At 44.3% G+C, this 25,371-nt stretch overlaps 1 protein-coding gene across 5 annotated transcripts in view; it reads right to left on the reverse strand.

Moving 5' to 3' along the window:
* The window catches only part of SPATA13 (spermatogenesis associated 13), a 347,397-nt gene that overhangs the window by 132,064 nt on the left and 189,962 nt on the right, over window positions 1-25,371 (reverse strand). The window contains exon 1 of one of the 5 annotated variants that reach the window (XM_072719830.1): window positions 10,864-11,092. The exons of 3 other annotated variants lie outside the window; for them this stretch is intronic. The gene's annotated coding sequence lies outside the window, so the exon portion shown is untranslated. Of the gene's footprint in view, window positions 1-10,863; window positions 11,093-25,371 lie in introns of those variants that run through there. One more of the 5 variants, XM_072719827.1, reaches the window with a different exon arrangement.

The following is a 25,371-nucleotide window of genomic DNA, read 5'->3' on the forward strand; positions in this document are numbered from 1 at the left end:
AGCCACCCGGGTTGCCCCATGTATCTTGACTATATTAATGTCAATATCCTAGTTCTGATGCTGTACTATATCATGTAAATATCATTGTACTAATCATGCATGTATATCTATAATTATCTCAAAATGAGAAGTTCTATTAAAAAATTAATAAACTAGAATTTAAAACTCTTCACAAATACAATTATATATTGTCTTAACTCTCAAATCCCCACTCCCTTCCCTCAGCAAACTCCTGCCTCTTCTGTTGTCAGATGTTCACTTTTACCAACCTTACTCTAGTTAATGAAAACAATCTATGTACAACTGTCTTCCACATAAACCATCACCAGGATTTGGGTATGCCTATCCCCACAATGTAAGTAGACAGGTTCAATAAGAGAGCCTAGGACCAATACCAGAAGTCTGTATGAATTCCAGCACAGATTACCCAGTCATGAACCAGCAAACAGATAACTATCACCTGTCTGTGGTAGTTATCAGCTTTCTCTATACCACCTCCTTTGAAACCTTGAAACATTTCCAGTTATCTGCATCAGACTGTGGGAAAAGCAAGACACATTATAGGCATAACATCATACATGAGACACATCAGTGAGAGACAGCCTTCCCAACACCAATTCTCCTTGCTCTGTCCTCCACATGGAAGCAGCAGATGCCATCAGATCTGCCCTATAACCGGTTCTGAGATGAGGATCACTACTTCACCATCTCCCTTCCCTTCATGCCAAATGGTAGCATTGACTACATAAGGCAGCCAATGGGCAATGCTTCCCAAATACCTTTGCACTTAGGTGGCACAAGAGTTGCTTCCTTGGGAATCTGAAACCATGCAGATCTGCTACTGAGCAGCTAGTGAATGGGTGGTCCTGCCACGGATCTGAATTTCTCACTCGTCTGAGGAGAGAGCTATACGATTCTCCCAATGGGGATATATCTTTCCAACTAAAAATTCACAACAAGTGTGTTCCAAGCTAATTCTTTCTGAGTCCTGCAGTGATGAGTTTATCCAAGGCAGAGAGATTTGTAACCAGGCATGTGTCATAACTGGTCACTGAGTGATCCAGTCGTCTTTAAACAATCACATAAAAGAACATTCTTCTGTTTGGGGGAAACAGTAATAAAACCACAAGCTTTCAAGAGTTTTTTGGGTTTTTAAAATCTTCTCTCACTAATGACTAAAGTGCTTACCAGGTCTTCTCCGTTGTGCCCTGGACATACACAGGTGGGGCTGTCCCAGCTCAATATGACAAGGGACTGGGAACCCTCCTGCTGAACCAGGTCTCCTTTTACAACGTTCTTTATCCCAGACTGATCTACACAGATACCCACTATCTTCATCTCAGAAGAAAAGTGTTCCAAGTGATACAAACTGTTCTTAAAAATCCCCAACCTGTACTGTGTAGAGTGAAACCTGGCCTCTACAGAGATCACTTTTCAGGAAAGCCTAGAAAACAGTACCATCCTGCTGACAACAGGCCATTTCCTTCTTCCTTTAGAGATTCTTCATCCCAGCAGGGGGGAAAAAAAAACTAAGAGATTGGTAGAAAAAAAAAAGGGGGGGTATTAAACTCCTATAGCATGAAATCAACAAAAATGTAATCATCCACTTGAACAATTCCAATTCAATAGTCCAGCATGCACCAAAATTTAATAAACCACTTTGCCTTAGAATAATTGTCACATGGGGTTTGATTTAATTAATCTCAGCAGGTTTGAAAACAGCTCCCAGGAAGTCAAGGTGATAAACTTTCTTCAGATGTGAAAGAATCAAAATGTAAGTTAACTATGCTACCAAATCAGACATATTTAGACAGTGGCAGTAATTTTATATGCTTTGACCTATCCACCTGTAAGAACTGACCTTGTTTGCCAGATCATTCCTGCTTCTGTGTACCACTTAAAGGCTTCTGGGTCAGCACCCTTTCAGGGTGAGTACCTCGGATGAGGGGTCAGATTAGAAATAGAGATTAGGAAAAACAGAAAGAGTTCTTGCTTCCTCCTGAGTTTCTTCTGTTTTAGAAGGAAGGCAGACAGCACTCTCTGAGCCCTGGGTATTTTTCCTAATTTTGAGTGGAGTTACAAGAGGCACAGATGATCTTCCAGCAAAACCACTAATAGGCAGAAGCAAGCATACATACCCTCTCACTTGTCCTGAGCCCCACTGCCCTGGAAGAAGATCCTAGCCCAGAAAGAAAAGCCTAGAGGAAATTAACCTTCATCACTCTCCTCCTATCCAAGAGTGAAACCTAATGAGAAAAGGGGAGACTAGTGTAAACTCTGGCAGAGTTACCATTGAGACTCGACATTGTACCAGGGCCTCACTCTGGCCCGAACTGCGTCTGTATTTATGAATGAACGGTCCCTATGTCTCAAGGAGCAGAGCATCATCATTATCCGTGAGCCATCCTGACTTGCAGAAGCACAAGACTTTACTGCCAGGTGCACGGCATTTCAAAAGCTGAGTCTGGAGACAAGTGTCTGCCTCCAGACAGCTCAACACTGAACAGAGCTGTTTATTCCAATACCGGTCGCTAAGGGCAGCAGATGAAAATATGAATATCCCACAGGCAGCCTGATTCCACAAGCTGCAAGTTTATAAATCACTCTTCTTACCCACACCTTACCATGACTTTTCATTACAACAGAGCACATCATTTTGGCTCTGTCATATACACCCGCCTTCGCACACAACACCACACACATACACCATCGATCATGGCCAGGAACTGCAGCCGGCACGTCAAGTACCCAATCCTTTTCTAGGAAGTATAGGACACAATAGTTCTGGAAAAGTGGCCTAAGGACACAGAGAGAGACGCTCTAATGCTAGAGCTGAACTGGATTTGGTAAAAAGAGTAGCTCTTCGGTAAGAGGAGCCAAGCAATCACTGGGGAGTTTAGATTTGTTTCAGAAAAGTCAAAGGTAGAGAAAACAGGTCTAGCAGATTTTAAAACATACTATTTTAAAGAATATTTTACTTATTTTTCCAAGTGTATTTTGAAGTGTTAACCTCAAACATTAAAAATCTAAATGTACTTCGAATTGTTCTCATCTTAAATATATAATCCTTTTGAATATAACTAAAGCTGTAGATACTAATATATCTCCGCCTTCTTTACTGTTTTCAGTGAGGGTGTGGGGGATGTTATTTCAGAAGGACCCATGGAACATTTAAGCAAGGGCAAGTCCTTTGAAGGCCTGTATTTCTAAAGCCTATTCAGATCCTGAGTAACTGGAGTGATAATGCTAAGACCACACAATGGAGGCTAGTCTTTACCATAATACTGAGCCACTTGTGTGCTGGCTATACAAAAGTTTCCCCAGTGGTAGATTTTCACTTGGTAATCGGGCAGCAGAACAAATATAGTGAATCAATTATTTCTATTTGCAGCACACATTCAAATGTCCCAGGGCCAATCTAACTGTAAACACCAATTACTTACATGCCCTACACAGAAAACAAAACCAAACACATAATCTAACTTTTTCACAGAAAGAGAACAGATCAAATACTTGAGATATGAATTCACCTATTTCTCATTTCTTTATTTAGTTTGGCCACACTACTAGGACTGATTCTAGACTAAAAGATATTACAAACCCAAAAAACCTCAACTGCATCACAGATTTCATTCTGAGGGTACTAACTGTAGATCACTTACTCGAACCTCCTGGTCCTGGGCAACCTACATTTTAATAACTTGCAGGATATATTGGAATAATTGTTGCATGGGGGTTGGCTTAATTAATCTCAGCAGGGTTCAAGGAAGGCCCATGAAGTCAACAGGAAAAATGTCCTTCATATGTTCCATTATTAAGAGTGGAGGAATTATGTCACCAAAAAGACAGGTATAGAAAAGGCCACAGTCATAAATCAAAACCAAAATACTTACACATGCTGATAAGAGAGAGACATGTTTGTCCAGAGGAGGAAAAGAAGGAATAAACTTACTAACTTGGTTGTTTGGTGCAAAGCAGAGGCTCATCAATAGTTGTCAAATTAATAAAACAATGAATGAAGGTGAACTTAATGTGTGTGACAAGATAGGGCAGGCAAAAAGATTATATACAACCTTTCAAGTAATGGTTAGAAATACATAATTTATGACAGAATGACATCTAGATCCTAGAAAATAGATCCATGCCAAAGAGAGACCAAGTCTAAAGATTTATTCCAGGATTGAAAACTGGCATTTAGGTACAAATGATAGATTAGAGCAGGTACAGGAGGGCTGAATGGCTCAGCAGTTGAGCCATCTGCCTTCAGCTCTGGGCGTGATCCCACAATCCTGGGACGGAGTCCCGCATCAGGCCCCCCACAGGGAGCATGCTTCTCCCTCTGCCTGTGTCTCTGCCTCTCTCTCTGTGTCTCTCATGAATAAATAAATAAAATATTTAAAAAAAAAAAAGATTAGAGCAGGTACAAAATAAACTGAATTCAGGTCCCAACTCTGCTGCTTACTAACTGAGTGACCTTGGGAAAGCATTAACCTCTCTACATTTCAGTTGCCTTACCTGAAAAATGTAGGCAGTAGTGGTACCCAACTATTATGTAGTTCCCATCATATTGTAAAGCATAGCTACCTCATGACTTTAGAATCTGGTTATACTCCAAAAACCCAAGTTTTTCCATATAGATGTAGGAAATGGTGCCCAATGCTGGGAAGGCTGTGGGAGGGGACATGCTCTGTTTACAGCATGATCCTTGTATCCTTGCAAAGAGAGAGCTTAGAGAATTATACATGGAGATCCACTGCCTTGGGCTATGTCACCTCTCACCTCTCAGAACAAAAGAGGGGACCACCAGGAGACCTCCAAACCAACAAGCATTTGACAAGCAACAAATATTAATCAAACAATTGAAATGGCTCACTTTCTCCTCCTGTTGCCATAAAACCATCAGAGCCTCCACCAGGCCCTCTGCTGAGCAAGAACAGACTCATTTCATCCTCACAACAGCCGATCACAGTGAATCCCAGATTTCATTGCTCATGGGAAGCTGCTAAAAATTCCAATGCCTTGGTCACACCCAAAATCAATGACAATATTTGGGGTGGCAGTAGGCATTAGCTTTTTTAAAAACCCCTGGGTAATTCCAATATGCAGCAAAGTTTGAAATGCTTACCTAAGGGCTGGGTGCTTTTACTACATACATTTTTCACATGAAGCAATTGAGGCACAGATAGGTTAACGCTTTCCCAAGATCACACAGCAAAGTCACGATCTGAACTCAGTTTGACTACTGTCAACACTAAGAAATCATGTCAGGCAGAGGTGTTATAGAAATTATACAAATCACTTATGTGCAATGAAAGAAATAGGGTGGGTAGAAGGAACTGTGAGTATGTACATACACTAGGCAAAGAAATGCAGGAAATGAGGATGACTGTGGACTCCAGGAAAATCCTACCCAATACAACCAGGGAGGAACAGAGTTTCCACTTTCTGAAAAGATTATCATATAGCCATGAAGATGAACTGTTTAGGACCTCTGGAAAGCACATGTTCTAGAACAATGGTTCTCAAACTTTGGTCTTCTGAAACCCTCAACAGGTCTGAGGAAAGCCCTAGAATTTGCTCTTCTAACAAATCCCCAAGTGATACTGAGGCACTACTACTGCTGTAGACACACCGTTAACAGTCATAAATGATGAGCGAGGAGCTATAGCCATGTAAAAGTGTTTCAGAGTCCCTAGGGTCACCGAGTGGAAGTCTGTCTACCCACCTCTGCTTATTCAATCTGCCTGAATCTGTCTTACGCCTCCCTCCATCAGCTACTTCCCCAACCTGCTCATCCCCTTCAGCCCAGGCTACAGGTAATTCCTCCTCCAGGAAGCCTTCCTGGACCTCTTGTGTGCTTCCTCCCCATAAACTGATCACTACAAGTTACAAGTTTCAAGACTTTCCTTTCACACATCTACCTCTCCCACTGGACAGGAATGTGAGCCTCCTTGAGGACAGTGGCTGTTTCTGACGACTTTCCATCTTCAGCATCCAACACAAGACCTGGCACATAAAAGGGACACAAAAGTTGTGCACATGTGAGCATGCCATCCTATCAGTAAGGGTGGAAATGAAGCAAATTTCTGAAGTAAAGCTGGTTTTCTCGTAGCCATAGATGGCCCCCATGTATCAACTGAATGTGTTTCAAAGTACATGTGTAAGTTGTTTTAGGACTCGGGACTCATTCATCTCTCTCTGTATCACACATGGTGGTTAAGTACTAAGGCCTGACCTCAGAAATGTGTTTAATGTGACTGAATTGTAACTTTAACACTCAAGTACAAGACTCCTCACTGTTTATATTACATAGAATGATAATTCTATGAAAGACTGTGATCAAAGCTCCAGTACCAGGAACACATCTCATTCCTGGCTTCCTGCCCCTCTGTTGTAAGACAATAAAATCATGGGCTTGCCCTCCCCTTGCACCTGCTCTACACGATAAGCAATCGTCCCAGTTTCCCACTTTTCTGCAGGCTGCCTCCCTCCACCAACACTTTCCAGTCTGGTCATTTCAGACCTGTGTTCTATTTCTCTCCAAGGTCAGCTTGCGACAGAACAAACTTTGTCGTGATATTAATGGAGGCTGGGGGGCAGACTAGCTGCCCCTTTCTTCCAAATTAGCCAAACAGAATCCTCTCTGAGCTCCCCCAATCTGGCTGAATCCAGGGAGTGAGGATGGGAGGCAGGGGAGGGTGCCAGTCCAGATCTGGCAGGCAAGAGTGCTTAAAGATATTCTGAGTCCAGCACATGGTCCCTGAAATTATAATGTTTGAGTTCTCAGTTCTTCCACAATGACACAGAGTGGTCCTACTGCAGGGAAATGGGCAGAGGTTATATCCGACCAAGAAATCAGGTCCTTTAAGGTCCTGGGTAAGATGAGGTAACAGGTCTACGACCAGGACATTTGCACATTAGGACCACAGGATGGGGCTTTACCTGTATCCACAAATCAGTGCCATCAATTAGAAACACCTAACATTTTCTTTCCATTCCCGGCATTGCCACAGCTCCCTGGTGCCCTCTCAGGCAGTGAGAACATGCCATGTGCACCCCCAGTGAGACAGGCAGGGATGGGACCTGGAACTTCCATCAGCCCTGGCCCCTCCCCTTGTGCTGCATTGGCAGCTCAGCAGGGAGGAACCATCTAGTTCAGAAAAGCCTCTGTGAAAAAGCACTGTGTGAGGGAGTTACAAGCCACAGAGGAGAGAGACACATGGAAGCATACATCCAGATCTCCTGCGCCAGGCAGCCCTGCACTCCAATATCATTCTTGTCACTTACTCTGGGGATTTGGCCACAGCAATGTCCCTCACCTCCATTTTTTCAACTGTGAAAGGAGACCAGGAAAACCTAATTTGCTCTTCCGTTACAATGATCCTCATATAAACTCTTGCCCTCCCCGTGCACCTGCCCTACACGATAAGCAACAGTCCCAGTTTCCCACTTTCCTGCAGGCTGCCTCCCTTCCCCAACAGCACAGAACACAGGTAACTATTTGAGTGACTGTTCCCTCAATTCTACCAAGGATGGAACCTAAGAACCTAACCACCCTTCTCTTTCTAGAAGCATCCAAGAGAAATTAATTACAGACAACATATACCTCAAGGCATCAGGGTTTAATTCAGTCAAGAAAGACTGATACAAAATGAGTTGAGCATCATGGATAAATAATACCCTCCAGGTTCCCTGAGGGTTCCTGGGGGAAGGGATTAAATAGACAGGCAGGAGCTGGGAACTAGGAAGGCATGGGTAGAAGTCCCACAACAAGAAAAGGTGGAGAGCATGGCAGAGCCAACACAGAAACAAAAACTAACCTGACACACTCTCCCCCCTTCACTTCTGTTTCATTTCAGATGCAAAGATGAAGGAAATCATGTGACCACTTTGTACCTAATGCATTTCTTCTGCAAATGGAAAATACAATTAAACATTACAGCTACTGATCTTCAAATTGCCATGTATTATATGATTTGCCTCTAGAAAGCAATGTACGTTTGGTGTTCCTTCCTAATGTTTTGGAAATAACAAAATTACTTCTTCCTAAAACCTCTGAATTTATACTTCCGAGATTTTATGATCCCATTTATGCCATTATGTATCTCAAAAGCAAACATTTTTAACTGTTTACCTTTTAGACATAAAAATAAATAAATAAACCACCAAGAAAACCACGGACGATTTCGGTTTTAAATGAATCCTTCCAAAGCCTCTTAGCTCAGGAAAGGAAGAGGAAAGAAGGTTCATTGTTTTCAGCAGCAAGCAGAGAGGTCAACCCACCAAGCTGCAGGGCGAGGCATGGAGAGCCCTGGCTGGACCAGAGATCAACAGATCTGGGATCTAAGGCCAGTTCTCCTGTCCTTTGGAGACTGCTGTTTTCCCTTGGATGTATCATTTTACTTCTTTGGGTCACAGTTTGCTCACCTATGGAGTGTAAGATCCCTTCCAGTTATCAAAATATAAAACTTTACCTACACTTTGTTTCAGTATCTGCAAAGGGGGGAATATTTGACTCAAACTTTCAGAAGGTGAAGACCAACAAGGAAATATTTGAACAAGGCTTTAGGATTATATAATGAAACAGAAATAAACAAGACTCCTAAAATCCCAGGGCTGTCGGGGGGGGGACCAGAGAGGTTTGGCCAGCTAGCTAAAGTGAATCTCAACTCTCAATGCACGGGAGACTGTTGGCAACGGTCTTTCTTCTAGCTTTCCCACAGCTAAGGGGACCAGTGTATTCCCTTCAGGAAGCAGGTTGGAAGTGAGCTTGAATTGACAGTCGGCCGGGGCAGTGTCCCCAGTCTTCCTGAAGGACATTAGGCATTAGGCTTTCCCCGTACCCTGTTCTACAGGTATAGCTATTAAGCCCTCAACCGGTATAAACTGCAGACTAAATAAAATGGGCAATTAATGACCTCATTTCCAAAGCCAAATCCCAGCCTACATCTGAGTCCAGAAGTTCCTACAGCACAGAAGCTCAGCAGTCATAAGGGTTCCACCACTACAGAGCCATGAGAAAATGGGCCTGTTACTTCTCTCAGCCTCTCTTGTCCCATCCGTAAAATGGGAAGAGTAGGAGTATCTACATTTCAGGTATGTGAGTAGGATTAATGAGGTATTATTGCATGTAAATCTCTCAGAACAGTGCCTGGCCCAGACTAAGTGTTTGATTAAATACTTTCATACTGATATCCACAGCAACATAATTCAAGAACTATGTATATGATCCTAGAGCAGATGAGAAGGTCGTGAAACCCAGGGCAGTCCGGGGGAAATGCAGCGGCTCCCTGCCTCCACCTCTTGACCCTTCCAGACAGTCTGAAACTGAAAGATGTCTGCAAGGTAACTGAGGACTGATAGAAAAAGAAGAAAAGGAACCTAGGGATGGTTGTGGCAGGGAAAAGTCACAACCAAAGGAACAAGGTGTGCTGTGAAGGCAGCAGCAGGCTGTGCTGGGGAAGCACCTGTCAAGGAGAAGTAGGTAAAAGGCAAGAAAGCACCACGTGGGAGAAACAGGGGAGAGAAGGAAGATGCCCGCACTCCTGGAGCACAAAAAAGTAGATAATCAAACTGGGTGAAAGGAAGATGGCAAATCTGGAGGCCAAAGGAGGTAGATGAAAACGACAAAATGGGATAAGAAACAGTCACATAAAACTAAAGGATGTGGGGGCAGAGAAGGAGGTTTGGCAGCATAAGAGAGACTCATTAGCAAGCAGCCACAGAACAATGGAGTGAGGAGGTCTGCAAGTTGGGGGACGTGAAGAGAAAAGGTGCATTTGTTATGAAAGGTGGAAAAATAAAACGGAGTGAGACTTCTGTGGCCGTTGTCAAGGGAAAGGGAAGAACTGGAGATCTGAGGGGGGTTATGGGGAAGAAAACACCGCGTAACACAGAAAATGCGATGAGGTGCAGAGAAAACCTTGGTGGGGGGGAGGGGTGGGGGTGGGTCTTGGATAGCCTTGGTAGTAAGTGCTAACTAAATTCTAATTGTTGTCCTGTTATTAGCATCATCATCCAAAGCTGGGAAGCAGTTGACCCAGAGAGTCGTGCTTGCTCGGTTTGCCTTGCTTTTCTCGCACTTGCAGGGAGGGGAAATTTGCTCAGGCGCGGCGACTTTGCACAGACGGGTGGCCGGCGGCACAGGTCACCTGAGTTGCCCGGACGTGGGCAGCGGGGCCGGCTGCTACCTTCCCGGTATGCAAATTAGTATGCAAATTCCCGCACACGTCAGCCACAGCTGGAACCAAACCGCCTCCAGCCGTGCGCGCCAAGTCAGAGGCGACCGACACCGGGTCCTCCCGGCTGCCTCGCGAAGAGACCCGGCGGGGACCCGCGGAGAAACTTGCTTTCAAAACGGAGTTCTCCGACCGCAAGCCCTGTAGGGCCGCAGCTGCGGCGGCACCGGGCGCGCCTCCCGGGGGAGCCGAGCCGGGACGGACGGGAACCGAGGCCGCCCCGGGCGCCCCGCGCGACCTCGAAGGCCAGGCCCGGCGGGGCGGGAGCGCGGGGTGAAGTTTCAGGGTGATCCCCGCACGGGCCGTGCTGCAGGCGGCCTGCCCCAGGAGCACCGCCCGCACGCGCCCCCGGGGGACGGCGCTGGCCGAGCCCGGGACGGGGACGGGGACGGGGACGGGGACGGGCGGGGAGGGGGCGGGGGCCGCCAAGCCCGCACCGCAGGGCACCAACAGGTGGGCAGCCTGGCGGCCCCGAGAAGCGGCCAGGAGCACGCGCAGGGCGTCCTCGGGCTACAGGCCGTCGATCGGGGCTAATTCCCCTCCGGGGGCCCCGCGAACAGCCCCGGCCGCCGGCCCCCAGCCCCGCGCGTGCCCCGCACAGCCGCGCGCCCAGCGGCAGCCTCACCTCGCGCGGCCCCCACTCGGCGGAGCCTCCGGAGCCAGTGGATCCAAGACGTCCCTACGAGACGGGGCCGCTCCCGGTCTCGCGGAGCTCGGAGCACGCCGGGCTCCCTCGCAGGAGCCTCTGCCCCGGCGCGCTGCCTCCGGGCTGGCGGCGGGCGGGGCGGCCGCTGGAGAAAGCGCGCGGCTCAATCCCGCCTGCGCCGCGGCCGCCCGGCTCCCCGGCCACGCCCCCAGCCGCTCGGGCCACGCCCCCAGCCGCTCGGCGACGCCCCCAGCCGCTCGGGCCACGCCCAAGCCACGCCCCCAGCCCGGTTCTCCCTCTCTCCCCGCTCCGGAGCGCTCTCCTTCCCCGGGCCACGCCCCCGGCCCGGATCGCTGTCCGCTCAGGCCACGCCCCCGACCGGGCGCTCCCTCCACGCCTCCGGCCCTGCCACGCCCCCAGCCCCGCGACCCCGCCGAGGCCGTCGGTGCCAACAGCCCTGCTGCCCCATCACCCTCCCAGCCACTTCCAACCCCCTACGGCGTCCCCCAACTCCCATCAGGATGTCCCCCCAGCCACGCCCCTGGCCCTGCTACACTTCCCCCAACTCCCTCTCTTCTTGCCCTCAGCTGCACCCCCAGCGACCACCCCACACCACTACCCCCGGCCCGAACCCCCTTAGCCGGGCTCTCCCCCTCCCCCACCCCCACCCCAGTCTCACTAGCCCAGGATGGGAGGAGCCGCCGCGTCGCCCAGGCAACTCCCCCCCCCCCACCAGTCCACTCACTCTCCCCCACCTCGCCCAGGCCTGGAGGTCACTTTAGAAGAAGGAACCCAAGCTGTGCGCATTTCTGAGCAAAGGAAATACTAGGGGAGGATTTTTAAACCCACCCTCCTCCCCAGGAACTGGGGAGTCTTAGTGTACCGTTCAGTGAACCCCCTCAAGGCGCTACCACCTTTTCGATGTGGCCCAAGGGTGATCAGTAATTCGCATGAAAACCACAGAGGAAAGCAAATCCTTCTGTGCTAGGATGTGGCCCCAAATACTCTGTAATTGTTTACATGCCACTGATGAAACTTACAAACATATTCTTTTTCAAAATGCCAGTTTTGGGTGATTCATTTGAATGGTTATTATGCACAACACTACTCTAAACGTGGATTACTTCTATAATCAAAAAACCATACAACTATTTTTAAACTAAAGAACATAAAAGGACTATATTACCCAATGAAGAGTCAAAATTAATTTTATGTATGCTTTTTTAAATAGCCAAAAACTATTCTGTATAATATCAAATGGTGGACACATGTCATCATACATTTGTCAAAATCCACACAAAGTAACTGATGTATGCTTGTTCATCATAATATATCAATATTGGCTCATCAGCTGTAACAAATGTACCACACTGATGTAAGATGTCAATAAAGAGAAATTTGGGATGGGGAGTATATGAGAACTCTCCTTTTTTTTCTGTAAACCTAAAACTGCTCTAAAGAGTCTATTTCAAATAGTCACTGATACCTGTGTTCCTAGGCAAGTCTTTTGCCTGACTTTCAATATCCTCTTCAGATTGGTTGGAAAATACCAAACTTTAGCCAGTATAAAAATCCTGGTGTCTTACCACATGCAAGTGCTTAATACTGGTTCCTGTCCTTAAAAAGAAATACATTTTTTAGTGTTTTAGTAAGAATCTTGAGCTCCTGAGATGAAAGATACTAACTTGTTGGAGCAAGGCAGGATGGTTCAAGAGAAACCTCATTGATAAGACATGGAGGGATTCAGCGCTTGACACTCAGCCCATCACTACCTATAAGCATTAAGTGAATAAATCACCAAACTTCTCTGCATCTGATTTTCCTAATCAGTTAAATGAGAAATCTGGACCAGCAATCTCTGAGTTTCATTCAGCTTCCGTCACTGCCAGGGAAATCTTGGTGTGGCTTCTGAGTAAAAAGGCCGAAGTCTCCCATAGTGACCTTTCTCTCTGCCCACAGGACCAGCCATCACTCACTGCCCTGCAAACAAAGCTGACATCTGCATTCCACCCTCCTCACAAAAGAGAACCTCCGGAGGTTTCTTTGAACTTTTTTTCCTCTCCAAGATCTGCTGCTACCAGACTCTGACTAGCAGCTGAAATTCTAACAGTAGCCAATCCACAGCTTTCACCAACCAAAGATTCATCGTAACACAACCAGCGCTTTCTGCAGAATGCTGTCCAGGGACAGAAACTACCATTTCTCACCAAGTGTGAGGTGCACATTTTTTTCTTATAATTATGTCTCCAGGGGCAGCCTGGGCGCCTCAGCGGTTTAGCACCGCCTTCAGCCCAGGGCCTGATCCTGGAGTCCCCGGATCGAGTCCCACGTCAGGCTCCCTGCATGGAGCCTGCTTCTCCCTCTGCCTCTCTCTCTCTCAATGTGTCTCTCATGAATAAATAAATAAAATCTTAAAAAAAAATTATGTATCCAAAATTATAATGTCTATTTGGGTTACTATATATTGGGCACTTAATATGCAGAGTCATTTACATTCATTATCTCTTTATTTTTTTTAATTTTTTATTTATGATAGTCACAGAGAGAGAGAGAGAGAGAGAGGCAGAGACACAGGCAGAGGGAGAAGCAGGCTCCATGCACCGGGAGCCCAACGTGGGATTCGATCCCGGGTCTCCAGGATCGCGCCCTGGGCCAAAGGCAGGCGCTAAACTGCTGCGCCACCCAGGGATCCCCATTATCTCTTTAAAGCCTCAAATCAGCAACCCTCCCACCCCCCAGGTACTATTATTATTCTTGTTTTCTAGATGGGGAAACAAGGTTCAGAGAAGGTGGGCAGCCCCGGTGGCGCAGCGGTTAGCGCCGCCTGCAGCCCAGGGCGTGATCCTGGAGACCTAGGGTCGAGTCCCACATTGGGCTCCCTGCATGGTGCCTGCTTCTCCCTCTGCCTGTGTCTTTGCCCCTCTCTCTAGTTGTGTCTCTATGAATAAATAAGTTTTTTAAAAAACTTTAAAACAAAGGTTCAGAGAAGGTGAATGAATTGCTTAAGGTCACCCAGCTGGGAAATGATGCCGCCAGGTTTTAATTTCACGCTCCTACTTTTAAATGCCATAAAGAAGGCTGTAATGGGACTTCCCCCCAGGGTTTCTGAGGAAGCATTATGGTGCTCCCTCTGCCGAAAGTCCCCACTCTTGAGGGTTTTTTCAGGAGAACAGACAAAGGAGGAAAGTGCTCTGGACTGAATGTTTATCCCCTGCCCAAGAGTCTCATATATTGAAGCCCTGAACCCCAATCAAATAGTTTTAGGAGATAGGACCTTGGAAGGTAAGGAGGTTTAGATGAAGTCATGAGGGTGAGGCCCCCTGATGGGATTAGTGCCCTAATAAGAAGAGAACTCTGGTTCTCTCCTCCTTCTTCCTCTCCCTTGGGAGGACACAGCAAGAAGGTAGCTAGCTGTAAGCCAGGAACTGGATCCTCACCAGACACCAAATCTGACGACTTGGTCTTAGACCTCCCAGCCTCCAGAAATGTAAAAAATAAATCCTGCTGTTTAAGCCACCCAGGGTGATCTTTTGTCATGGCAGCCAACCTGACTCATACAGAAAGGAAACTCCTATCTCCTTGTTTTAGACTTTTCTTTTTTCCTTTGAGGAGCTTCCAAAATGTAACCCTCTGGCCTAGGGCCCCACCCTCTACTGTGGAAGGAGTTACCTGACTGGTGGGTGAAATCCATTGGTCCATCTAATTTATTAGTAATTTATAAAAACCTTTCACTCTTCTCGAACCTCTCAACCCATACTACTCCAGGAAGCAATCTGAGTGGTCGATGTCTCTGCCTCAGAGCCAGATTGTCACCTGGATGGGGGTACCTGATGGCCTATATCTGGCTGGGGGAGCGAGAGGGGCATGCAAAGAATATTAGCTAGAAATTTCCACACAGATCCAAAGTCACAGTGTCTCATTGTCTTCGTCAGGAGTATCACGGACATTTTTATCCTCATCTGTCAGTCTCCAGTGTCTTGTTTCTTAATTGGTTGTGAAGGTGGGAAGGGGAGAAGAGGCAACTTGGCTGGGCCACAGTTACCCCTGAGGAGGAAGGTAAAGCCTGAAAGAACATAAGCCCCTTCCACTCCAGCCCTGTGGCTCTGGGAAAATTGTTCAACCTCTCTGTGACTTTCTTCTTCTCTGTGACATAGTGTGGTGAAGATTATGTGATAATGTATGTCAAGTCCTAGCTTATTGTCTGGCACATGGTAAAATGCTCAATAAACGGCGGCTGTCATTATTGATCAGAATGGATAAGAAGGATGTGCGGTCTTTTATTCCACTTTATCAGAGCAGACATCTCTCTAATATAAGCTTCCTAGGATGAAAGAGTACTGCTTGGTATTCATCAAATTATTTGGGCACCTAAGTATCTATTTGGGGGAGGGTAAAGAATGTCCAATTAATCTAAGCAGAAAGACAAAAGCATTTTCCTTGTTCTTTGCCCAGGAACCAGGTCCAGCATGCACTTTGCAGTGCACACCCTGTATGCTCACCCAAAAGGATGCTGGAGGAATCTGATGGATCTGGAGGGAATATGATTGGCAAAGCAGCCATAGGAAGAGAAGAGAATGAGCAATAAAATCACGTCCTCAGGGGCACCTGGGTGACTCAGTGGTTGAGTGTCTGCTTTCGGCTCAGGGCATGATCCTGGGGTCCTGGGATTGAGTCCCAGATCGGGGTCCCCACAGGAAGCCTGCATCTCCCTCTGCCTATGTCTCTGCCTCTCTCTGTGTCTCTCATGAATAAATAAATGAAATCTTAAAAAAAAAAACAACACACATCCTCAGTTTTTTTTTTTTATCAGAATCCACAGGAAGCCATTACTTTGGACAGTGACTCCAGGTTTCAAAAGTGTACATCAAAGGCTAGACTGAGGAGGGGACTTTTCAAAAGTGGTTTTCTACATAGTCTTTCTCTTTGCCTCAACCAACCAACTCCTGAAGTCCTGTCTTCTTTATCAAATTGCCATGATTGATACCCTCATCTATTAAATTTTGCTTTATCTCTCTAACCCCGGGTGCCCCTAACCCTCTACAGGATGTGATCTCTATGCTGGTGATGGGGCACTGGCTCTGGAGGCAGGCTGAGCTGCCAGAGTATCCCCTGTTCACCTCTCCCTAGCTGGGTGGCCTTGGATAAGTTCTTTTGAACCTTAGTTTCTTCATCTGTAACATGGAAATAGTAATATGTGCCGCATTATGGTGGGGAATTAGGCAAGATAATCTGTGAAGACTTTAGAATTGCTACACCTACAGAGAGTATGTAATATGAATGGCCACTAAAACTACACACACAGGCAACCCCAGGCCTGCCTGGTAAAGGCCAGTCTTTCTCAAGTTTACTTCATTGATGCCTTCCCTGACCTCCCTAGGGAGGGTTTATTACTTTGTATTCCATGAGATACATTTCTATTTTAAGACCTCAGATACATTTCTATTTTAGGGCTAACCAAAGAGATTATGAACTCCTTGAAGCAGTAAATATATATACATATATTTTTTTAAATTAATAGACTGTTTGTTTAGAGCAGGATTTGGTTTACAGAAGAATTAACTAGAAAGTTCACATACCTCCTTATTCTCATGCCCAACGGTTTCCCTCCCTGTTAACATATGGCATCTGTGTGGTACATTTGTCACAATTGATGAGCCTATACTGATACATTATTATTAACTAAAGTCATAATTTACAGCAAGGTTCACTCTTCCTATTAAATAAGTCTATGGGTTTTGACAAAGGCAAGATGTCAGATATCCACCAGCACAGTTATCGCACAGAATAGTGTCATATCTCTAAAAATCTCCTGTGCTCCACTGTTCATCTCTCCCTCCCCTCTAACCCTGGCAACCGCTGATCTCTCTCTACCATCCCAAAGTTTCACCTTTCCCAAAATGTTATATAGTTGGAATCATACAGTATGTAGCTTTAGCTAGCATTAATTACTTATTTTTTAAAGATTTATTTATTTATTTATTTGAGAGAGAGAGTACTAGTGGGAGGGGCCAGAAGGACAGAGAGAGAGAATCTCAAGCAGACTCCATGCTGAGCACAGAGCCTGACTTGGAACTAGATCCCTGAGATAATGACCTTAGCCGAAACCAAGAGTCAGACGGTTAACCAACTAATTGCTTCTTTTATCATGGCACCTAAGACTTCAGACACAAATTTGTTTTACTACTGATCAAAGACATTATGACCTCCTTAAGGGAAGAAATTTTTTTCTTTTACTTTATTTACTTTGGGATCTCCCACAACGCTAGATATATAGTGAGTACTAGGTCTTCCATAAAATAATAATACACGATTAGATGTTATTATATTCCTTAAGGTATATTACAAACTTGAAGAAAGAAAGAAATTTTTTAAGAAAACCAGTTCCGAAATTTAGGGTTCTGACAGTCTAGGCAGGCTGCCAGTTCTTTTTGGCTGATTTTTATAAGTCCCATTAAAACAATAATTCTTTTCAACTCCAAAATTCTAAGCAAACTCCTAATAACCACCATAGCCCACAACTATAATTTGAGATGAATCATGTGACCTATTTTGAATTTCAGCTCTGACCAAACTCTTCCATTTTAAAATCCAAGTTAATTGTTCCCCCACCCCACCCCTGACCACCACCACCCCTCACTGACTTCAAAAGTAAAGGAGAACAAATGGGAGAGAACAAGATGATTCACTGTTCACTTATAAGTAGCCTTTGAATAATGAGGAACAAGTTAAGGAGACAGTTATAGTAAATCTTACACGTTTCCTTCACAGTTCAGAATATTAACTAAGAAATATTCATAGTACATCTCTAGACCTGCATGGCAAGGGAATATAAATAAGTAGATGTGCCAGGAAAAGGAACTATAATAATAAAATCATATTCATAGAGGTTTAAGAAAACAGTGGTAAAGGTATATACTGATCAAAGTCAATTAGACTCTATGCTTCTGGCACCTTGGACTTACTGCATTGCCTAAGATATACAAAATGCTCCCTGAACATTTTTCAGAGTTAAACTGGTAATGTTTATAAGTAAGTAATAAGACTAAGATGTCTCACCACCATTATGTTAGCCGCCATTCTCTGAGCCAGTACAGGTAAAGTACTTCGGGCTTTACCTACATCTTTTCTTTCTCTCTCTAAGTTTATTTATTTATTTTTTTAGTAATCTCTGCACCCAATGTGGGGCTCAAACTGATGACCCTGAAAGAGTCACATGCTCTTCCAACTGAGCCAGCCAGGTGCCCCTACATCTTTTCATTCAGTCTTCAGAGTGAGAGCACAGGTTTGGTATAAAATACAACTGAATTTGAATTCCACTGCTGCCACTTAGTAGCTAAGTTACATAGAATGAGTTACTTTATATCTCTTAGTCTCCAATATTTAAAAAAATTAGGTATAACTTACATACTGTGCAGTACATACATAAATCTTACATGTATAGTAGGATGAGCGTGTGTGTGTGTGTGTGTGTGTGTGTTGGACCAATCCTAACACGATCCTCTATGATGCCTGCCTCTTGATATTTGTGTCTTTAAGCCACTGTCCCACTGTAGACAGAATCTGCAATTTTCACTCAACCAATAGAAAATGGCAAAAGTGATAGGGTATCATGTTATATAAAGACCCTATCCTAGCAGACTGGCGGGGAACACTCATTGCTGGCTTGGTGAAGTGAATGGCCCCGTTGAAGCCCATGTGACAAGGAATTGTGAGCAGCCTCTAGGGCCTAGGCAGTGAGGGGGGAGGAGTGTGGTCTCCAGCCAATATGTCAGTTATACATCTGCTAGGCAGTAAGTTCTGCCAGCAACCTGAATGAGCTTGGGAGCAAGTTCTTCTCCACTCAAGCTTCTAGATCAGAATCCACCCAGCCCACATCTTGACTGGAGTTCAGAACCAAGGACCCAGCTAAGCTGTACCCAGATGTTTGATCCATGGAAACTGAGAGAAAATATCTATATATTATTTTAACCCACTAAATTTGTGGTAATTTGTTTTCATGTCACAGAAAACTAATGCAATATCAATGTAACCACAAGGTTGATCAAAAGATTAGAACATCTCCAGCACCTCATGTGCGCTCCCAGTTAGCAATGCCCGCTGCCCCAGGGATAAAGATTATTCTAACCACCATCACCATAAATTAGTTCTGTTTGTTTTTGAACTTCATATAAATGGAATCATACAGTTGTATTCTTTTGTGTCTAATTCCTTTTACTTAACATTGTGTCTGTGAGATTAGTCCATGTTCCATGTAACGGTAGTTCATTCTTTGCCATTGTTGGGTAGTACTCCACTGTTTGAATATATCATGCCCCATTCTACTGGTGACGGACAATTAGGTTGTTTCTACTGTTGGTTATCATGCTTCTATGAACATTCTTGAGCATGCTTCTACTAGAAAAAATTTATACTTTTTTGGGTAACATCCAGGAGTGATATTGCTGGGTCATGGAGTCTGCACATGTTTACCTTTATTTGGGACTGCCCAACATTTTGTCAAAATGGTTCTATCAGTTTACATTCCTACAAGTGATATAGTAGAATTTGTGGGTGCTCCACCACCCTCATTAATGTTTATTATTGTCTTAGCCTCAAAAAATAAGGATAACAACAGTATACACTATCTAAAGTCATTGTGAACATCAAGCAAGAACATATGCAAATGTCCTCATAAAATAGAACTCATTTGATAAATAATAGATATTTATTTCCAGTTTGCTTTTCAGATCACACAGGTAAAGGGGATAGGCTGGAACTCAAACCCCAAGGAAGAAATTCCAAACTTCATCTTCTTTCCACCATACTTCCATTTGGTCACTTCCCAGACATTTTTCATGGGCATCAATCTCTACAAATGTTTCAAAGTTGTCTGTTTTTTAAGACTCCCTTCTTCTACATAGATCCGCAGGAAGTATGTGTTCTTTCTACACGACATAAAAGTTAAATAGAGCTGCACCCTCACGATGTGGAGGACAATTGCAATTTATTTTACAGAAAATTCTCACACTCTTTGTTGCCATTTACTCTGGTCATTCCTTCTACTAAATATCTTCTGTTGAAAGTGGCCTTGGCTGCCTTGATGATTTCTTCATCTAAAGAGCTTACTTTATGGTTAGTCTTAAATTGTCAACTCCTTCACTTACCTGCTATATACTAATAGACCTCTTACTCTATTACTTCTTCCTTGTTTACATGACAAGAACAAGTTCTATTCACAAATAAAGGCAGTGAAATGGAATATAAGCATTGTGTTGGGGAATCCCTGGGTGGCTCAGCGGTTTAGTGCCTGCCTTTGGCCCAGGGCATGGTCCTGGAGTCCTCGGATCGATTCCCACATCAGGCTCCCTGCATGGAGCCTGCTTCTCCCTCTGCCTGTGTCTCTGCCTCTTTCTCTCTCTTTTTCTCTCTCTCTCCCATGAGTAAATAAATAAAAAATCTAAAAGGAAAGAAGAAAGAAAGGAAAGAAAGAAAGAAAGAAAGAAAGAAAGAAAGAAAGAAAGAAAGGAAGGAAGGAAGGAAGGAAGAAAGGATTGTGTTGGTGGCAGCAAGGGGGAAGCTGGTGAGGTAGGCTATATAGCCCAAAGACAGGACAGCAGATGGACAATGTGGTTCCCACATCAGAGGTCCCCAGACCAAACAAGGATCTACTTGAAAAAATCCCAAAGACACTCAGGGCGGTCTAGCATCAAGGCCCATTTGCCAAAGGGCTAATGTGTTTGTAATGCAGTGGAATGTTATAATGTCAATTCAATGTTTGTGGAGGAAAAAATGCAGATGAAATAAAATCAGATTGAGCATACCATCTAGGGAGGATGCCCCAGTCTCAACTCAGAGAATATAATTAGACATGAGAACAGATGTAATACAGATTTTTCTTTTCTCAGACACATATTCAGGATTGCTTTTTGTTTTGGCATTGCCTTTATCATATTCAACTACCTTGGGTATTGAAATTCATAAAAGTTAGTGATGAAAAGTGTATTATAATTTAAAATGTATAAATGAGGGTGGCCCTGGTGGCCCAGCGGTTTAGCGCCACCTGCAGCCCAGGGTGTGATCCTGGAGACCAGGGATCGAGTCCCACATCAGGCTCCTTGCATGGAGCCTGCTTCTCCCTCTGCCTGTGTCTCTGTCTCTCTCTCTCTCTCTCTCTCTGTCTGTCTGTGTGTCTCTCATGAATAAATAAATAAAATCTTTTAAAAAATAAATAAAATGTATAAATGAGAAAGAACACAGAGAATCAATATTCAGGCCTGAACTCTGGGATAGGAGAAACAAAACTGTTTCAAGACCTATAAATTCCTCCAGGATGGCTAAATTCTACCAAACATTTAAAGAAGAGTTAAGACCTATTCTTCTCAAATTCTTCCAAATAAAAGAAGAGGATAGAAAGCTTCCAAATTCATTTTATGAGGCCTGTATTACTCTGATACTGAAACCGGAAAAAGACACTACAAAAAAAGAAAACTACAGGCCAGTATCTCCGATGAACATGGATGCATAAATCAACAAAATATTAGCAAACCGAATCCAACAATACATGAAAAAAATCATTTAACATGATCAAGTGGGATTTATTCCTGGGATGCAAAGCTGGTTCAATATCTGCAAATCAATCAATATGATATATCACATTCATAAGAGGAGGATAAAAAAACATATAATCATTTCAATAGATTCAGAAAAAGGTATTTGACAAAGTACAGCATCTATTCATGATAAAAAAAAAAAAAACCTTCAACAAAGTAGGTTTATAAGGGACATACCTCAACTTAATAAAGGCCATATGTGAGAAACCTACAGCTAACATCATACTCAGTGGTGAAAAACAGCTTTTCCCATAAGGTCAGGAACAAGACAAGGATGTCCACTCTCACTACCTTTATTTAACATATTACTGGAAGTCCTAACCACACCAATCAGAAAAGAAAAGTGAATAAAAGGCATTGAAATTGGTAAACAAGAAGTAAAACATGCACTATTTGCAGATGACATGATACTGTAAGTAAAAAAAACCCTAAAGACTCTACTAAGAAACTATTGGAACTGATAAATGAATTCAGTGAAGTTTCAGGATACCTCCCTAGATGGTATGCTTCAATGAACAGAGAAATTCATGCATTTCTATACACTAATAAAGAAGCCAGGGCAGCCCAGGTAGCTCAGCAGTTTAGCGCCGCCTTCAGCCCAGGGTATAATCCTGGAGACACGGGATCGAGTCCCACATCGGGCTCCCTGAATGGAGCCTGCTTCTCACTCTGCCTGTGTCTCTGCCTCTCTCTACCTGTGTCTTTCATGAATAAATAAATAAAATATTTTTTAAAAAAGAAGCCATAGAAAAAGAAATTAAACAATCCTACTTACAATTGCACCTAAAATAACAAATAAAAAATACCTATGAATAAACTTACCAAAGACATGAAAGACATTTACTCTGAAAAATACAAAACACCAGTGAAAGAAATTCAAGACAACACAGACAAATGGAAAGACATCCCATGCTCATGGACTCAAAGAACACAGATTGTAAACATGTCCATATTATCCAAAGCAATCTACAGATTTAATGCAATCCTTATCAAACTACCAATAGCATTTGTCACAAAACTGGAACAAACAATCCTAAAATTTGTATGGACCACAAAAGACCCTGAATAGGCAAAGCTACCTTGATAAACAAATATCAATCCTCTATTCTCACTTCTCCTTCTGGGATCCCTATAATGGGAATGTTATTATGCTTGATGGTGCCACTGAGTTCCCTACATCTACTCTCATTTTGCATAACTTTTTTCTCTCTCACATCCTCAGTTTGATTACTTTCCATTACTCTGTCCTCCAGGTTGCTGATTAATTCTTCTGCTTCCTCTAATTAGCTATTTTAGTCCATCTAGCATATTTTTAATTTCATTTCTTGTGTTTTTCATCTTTGGTTATTTTTTATTTCCTTCTTAAGGGTCTCATGGTGTCCTCTATTCTTTTCTCAAGTTCAGTGAGTATCTTTATGATCATTACTTTAAATTCTCTATCAGGCATATTACTTATCTCTGTTGTGCTTAGGTCTCTTGCTGTGGTTTTGCCCTGTCCTTGAGACACATTCCTCTGTCTCCTCAGTTTGTCTAACTCTTTGTAACTGTTTCTCTGTGTTAGGAAAGTCAGCCACATATCCTGCTCTTGAAAGTAGTGAACTTAAAAAGAAGAGGTCCTGAAGTGCCCTGCAAGGCAGTGTCCCTTATTTACAGAATTGGGCACTTCAGGGGTGTCTCCTAGGTGTGTTGCATGCACCCTGGTATTGCAACTGAGCCACTTTTTCCTTTAGTCCAGTCATCTGCAGTGGCTCCCTTTGCCTATTGTGAACAGAGTTTCATCCCTGTGGTGTTAGTGGACCAGTATGGGGCCACCCTGAGCTTGAGTTGAGTTAGACCAAGCATTTCCCAGAGATGAAGTAGCACCAAACTGCAGGGCACTTTCTCTATGTTGTTCCAAGAGAAGCGTTCATTTGTGGGTAGGGCCTTTAAACGGACCAGCTGTCTACCCCCAGTGCCCTGCTGGGCCTCCATCTAACTCATGTGTGTGTGTGGTTATCTTCTCCTCTCCCTCGGGCAGGAATCACACTGGAGTCGTGCTGGCCTTGTCAGGACTGCTTGCATACTGCTAGGCTTGTGGCCCTGCTTTGGATGGGCTCTGGTAGCAGCATATTGGAGGCCACAGATTCACAACACGTTCAGGGGAGGGGCATAGAGTGTCAGCAGCGTGGAGACTAGGGGCCCGGCCTGGCTGGAGGGGACAAATCCAGGAAGTCTGGTGGGGTTGGAGGCAGGGTGTAAGCAAGGCCTTGTTGGCTTCAGCAGGTAGTTATAGTGTTTACCCTGCGGGGGAGGGGAAGGAAATGGCACCTGCCAGCTCCTTTGCTCCTGAAGAAATCCCTCAGCAACTCTGAGATTATCAAATAACCTGCCTTCCCCTATGCTCCAGGCATTTTTCAAACTGCTGCTTCTACACTGTATCTCTAGGGGCTGTTTGTTGTGCTGTCTCTTTAAGGATGGGGGCTCAGTTTCCCCTTGTTCTCCTAGATGGCCCAGAATCTAGCCCACTGATTTTTAAATTCCAGGTTTTAAATCTCATTGATTCTAAGAACTCACAAAGTTCAGCTCCTCTGGTTTGCAAAGCCAAATACTATGGGGATTCATCTTCCCTATGCAGGCTCACCAGTGTGAGGGTTTGTTTCCTTCCCTTTCTGTGCCTGCTGCTCTATCCACTATGGTCCCACTAGTCTATTTTGCTCCCCACTGTGTCTCTACTCTTCCCACCCTCTTTGATGTGGCCTTTTCTGTACTTTTAGTTGTGGATTCTGTTCTGCCAGCCTTCAGATTGGTTTTTGGGTTATTTACACTGATGAGTATTACCTAGTTGTATCCATGGATGAGGTGAGCTTAGGGTCCTCCTATTCCACCAGCTTTCCACAATTTGAAATGTTTTTTATGAAACCCTGGCAGAGACAGAACTTTCAGGTATTTAAAAGAATATTTACATTCTTTCCATATAAATTGGTTGTGAATGATTAAATGTTGTTATTCTTGCTATTATCATTGTCTATGCATGGTTACTTCATGCCAAGCACTACGTTGCACATTTCATCATTAAAACCACACTCAGGGGATGCCTGGGTAGCTCAGCGGTTGAGCGTCTGCTTTCGGCCTAGGGCATGATCCTGGGTCCAGAGATCAAGTCCCACATCAGGCTCCCTGTGACGAGCCTGCTTCTATCACTTTCTACGTCTCTGCCTCTGTGTCTCTCATGAATAAATAAATAAAATCTTTAAAAAATAAATTAAAAAATAAAATAAATAAAACCACACTCAGGAAAGTTTATTATTACCTTCATTTTATAAGTGGGGAACGTAAGGCATGGAGAGATTAAATAAATGGCCCTAGGCCCTCAACTCATGTGTTTAGCAGAGTGAGGATTCAAGTCAAGGTGTGTTTCACTTTGAAAGCCCCAGCATACCCAGTATATACATCTTGTTGCTCCCGTCTGCTGGAGGACCCATCATCATGTTCACAAAACAGATACTCTGGTGCCACAGCAGGAGGTATCCAGAGTTTGGAGGCCATGACCTGGCTTCCATTTCCAGAACTGCGTGACCTAGGTCAAATCTCTTAACCTGTGTGAATTGCAATGTTGCCATCTCTAAAATGATGAGAATTATACCCTCTTCCCAGGATTACTGACTGAATGGATTAAAATATGGAAAGGCCCAGACAAGAACTTGTCGATTCTTTAGTGTGTATGTGGGCATGGGTGTAAGGTCGACATGCTTAATTTTATGTGTTGATTTGGCTAGGCTATGGCGTTCAAATCTTTGGTTAAACACCTGTCTAGGGACTCCTGGGTGGCGCAGCGGTTTAGCGCTGCCTGCAGCCTGGGGTGTGATCCTGGAGACCTGGGATGGAGTCCCGCGTCGGGCTCTCTGCATGGAGCCTGCTT

This window comes from Vulpes vulpes, chromosome 9 (assembly GCF_048418805.1).
Source record: "Vulpes vulpes isolate BD-2025 chromosome 9, VulVul3, whole genome shotgun sequence".
Classification (NCBI taxonomy): domain Eukaryota; kingdom Metazoa; phylum Chordata; class Mammalia; order Carnivora; family Canidae; genus Vulpes; species Vulpes vulpes.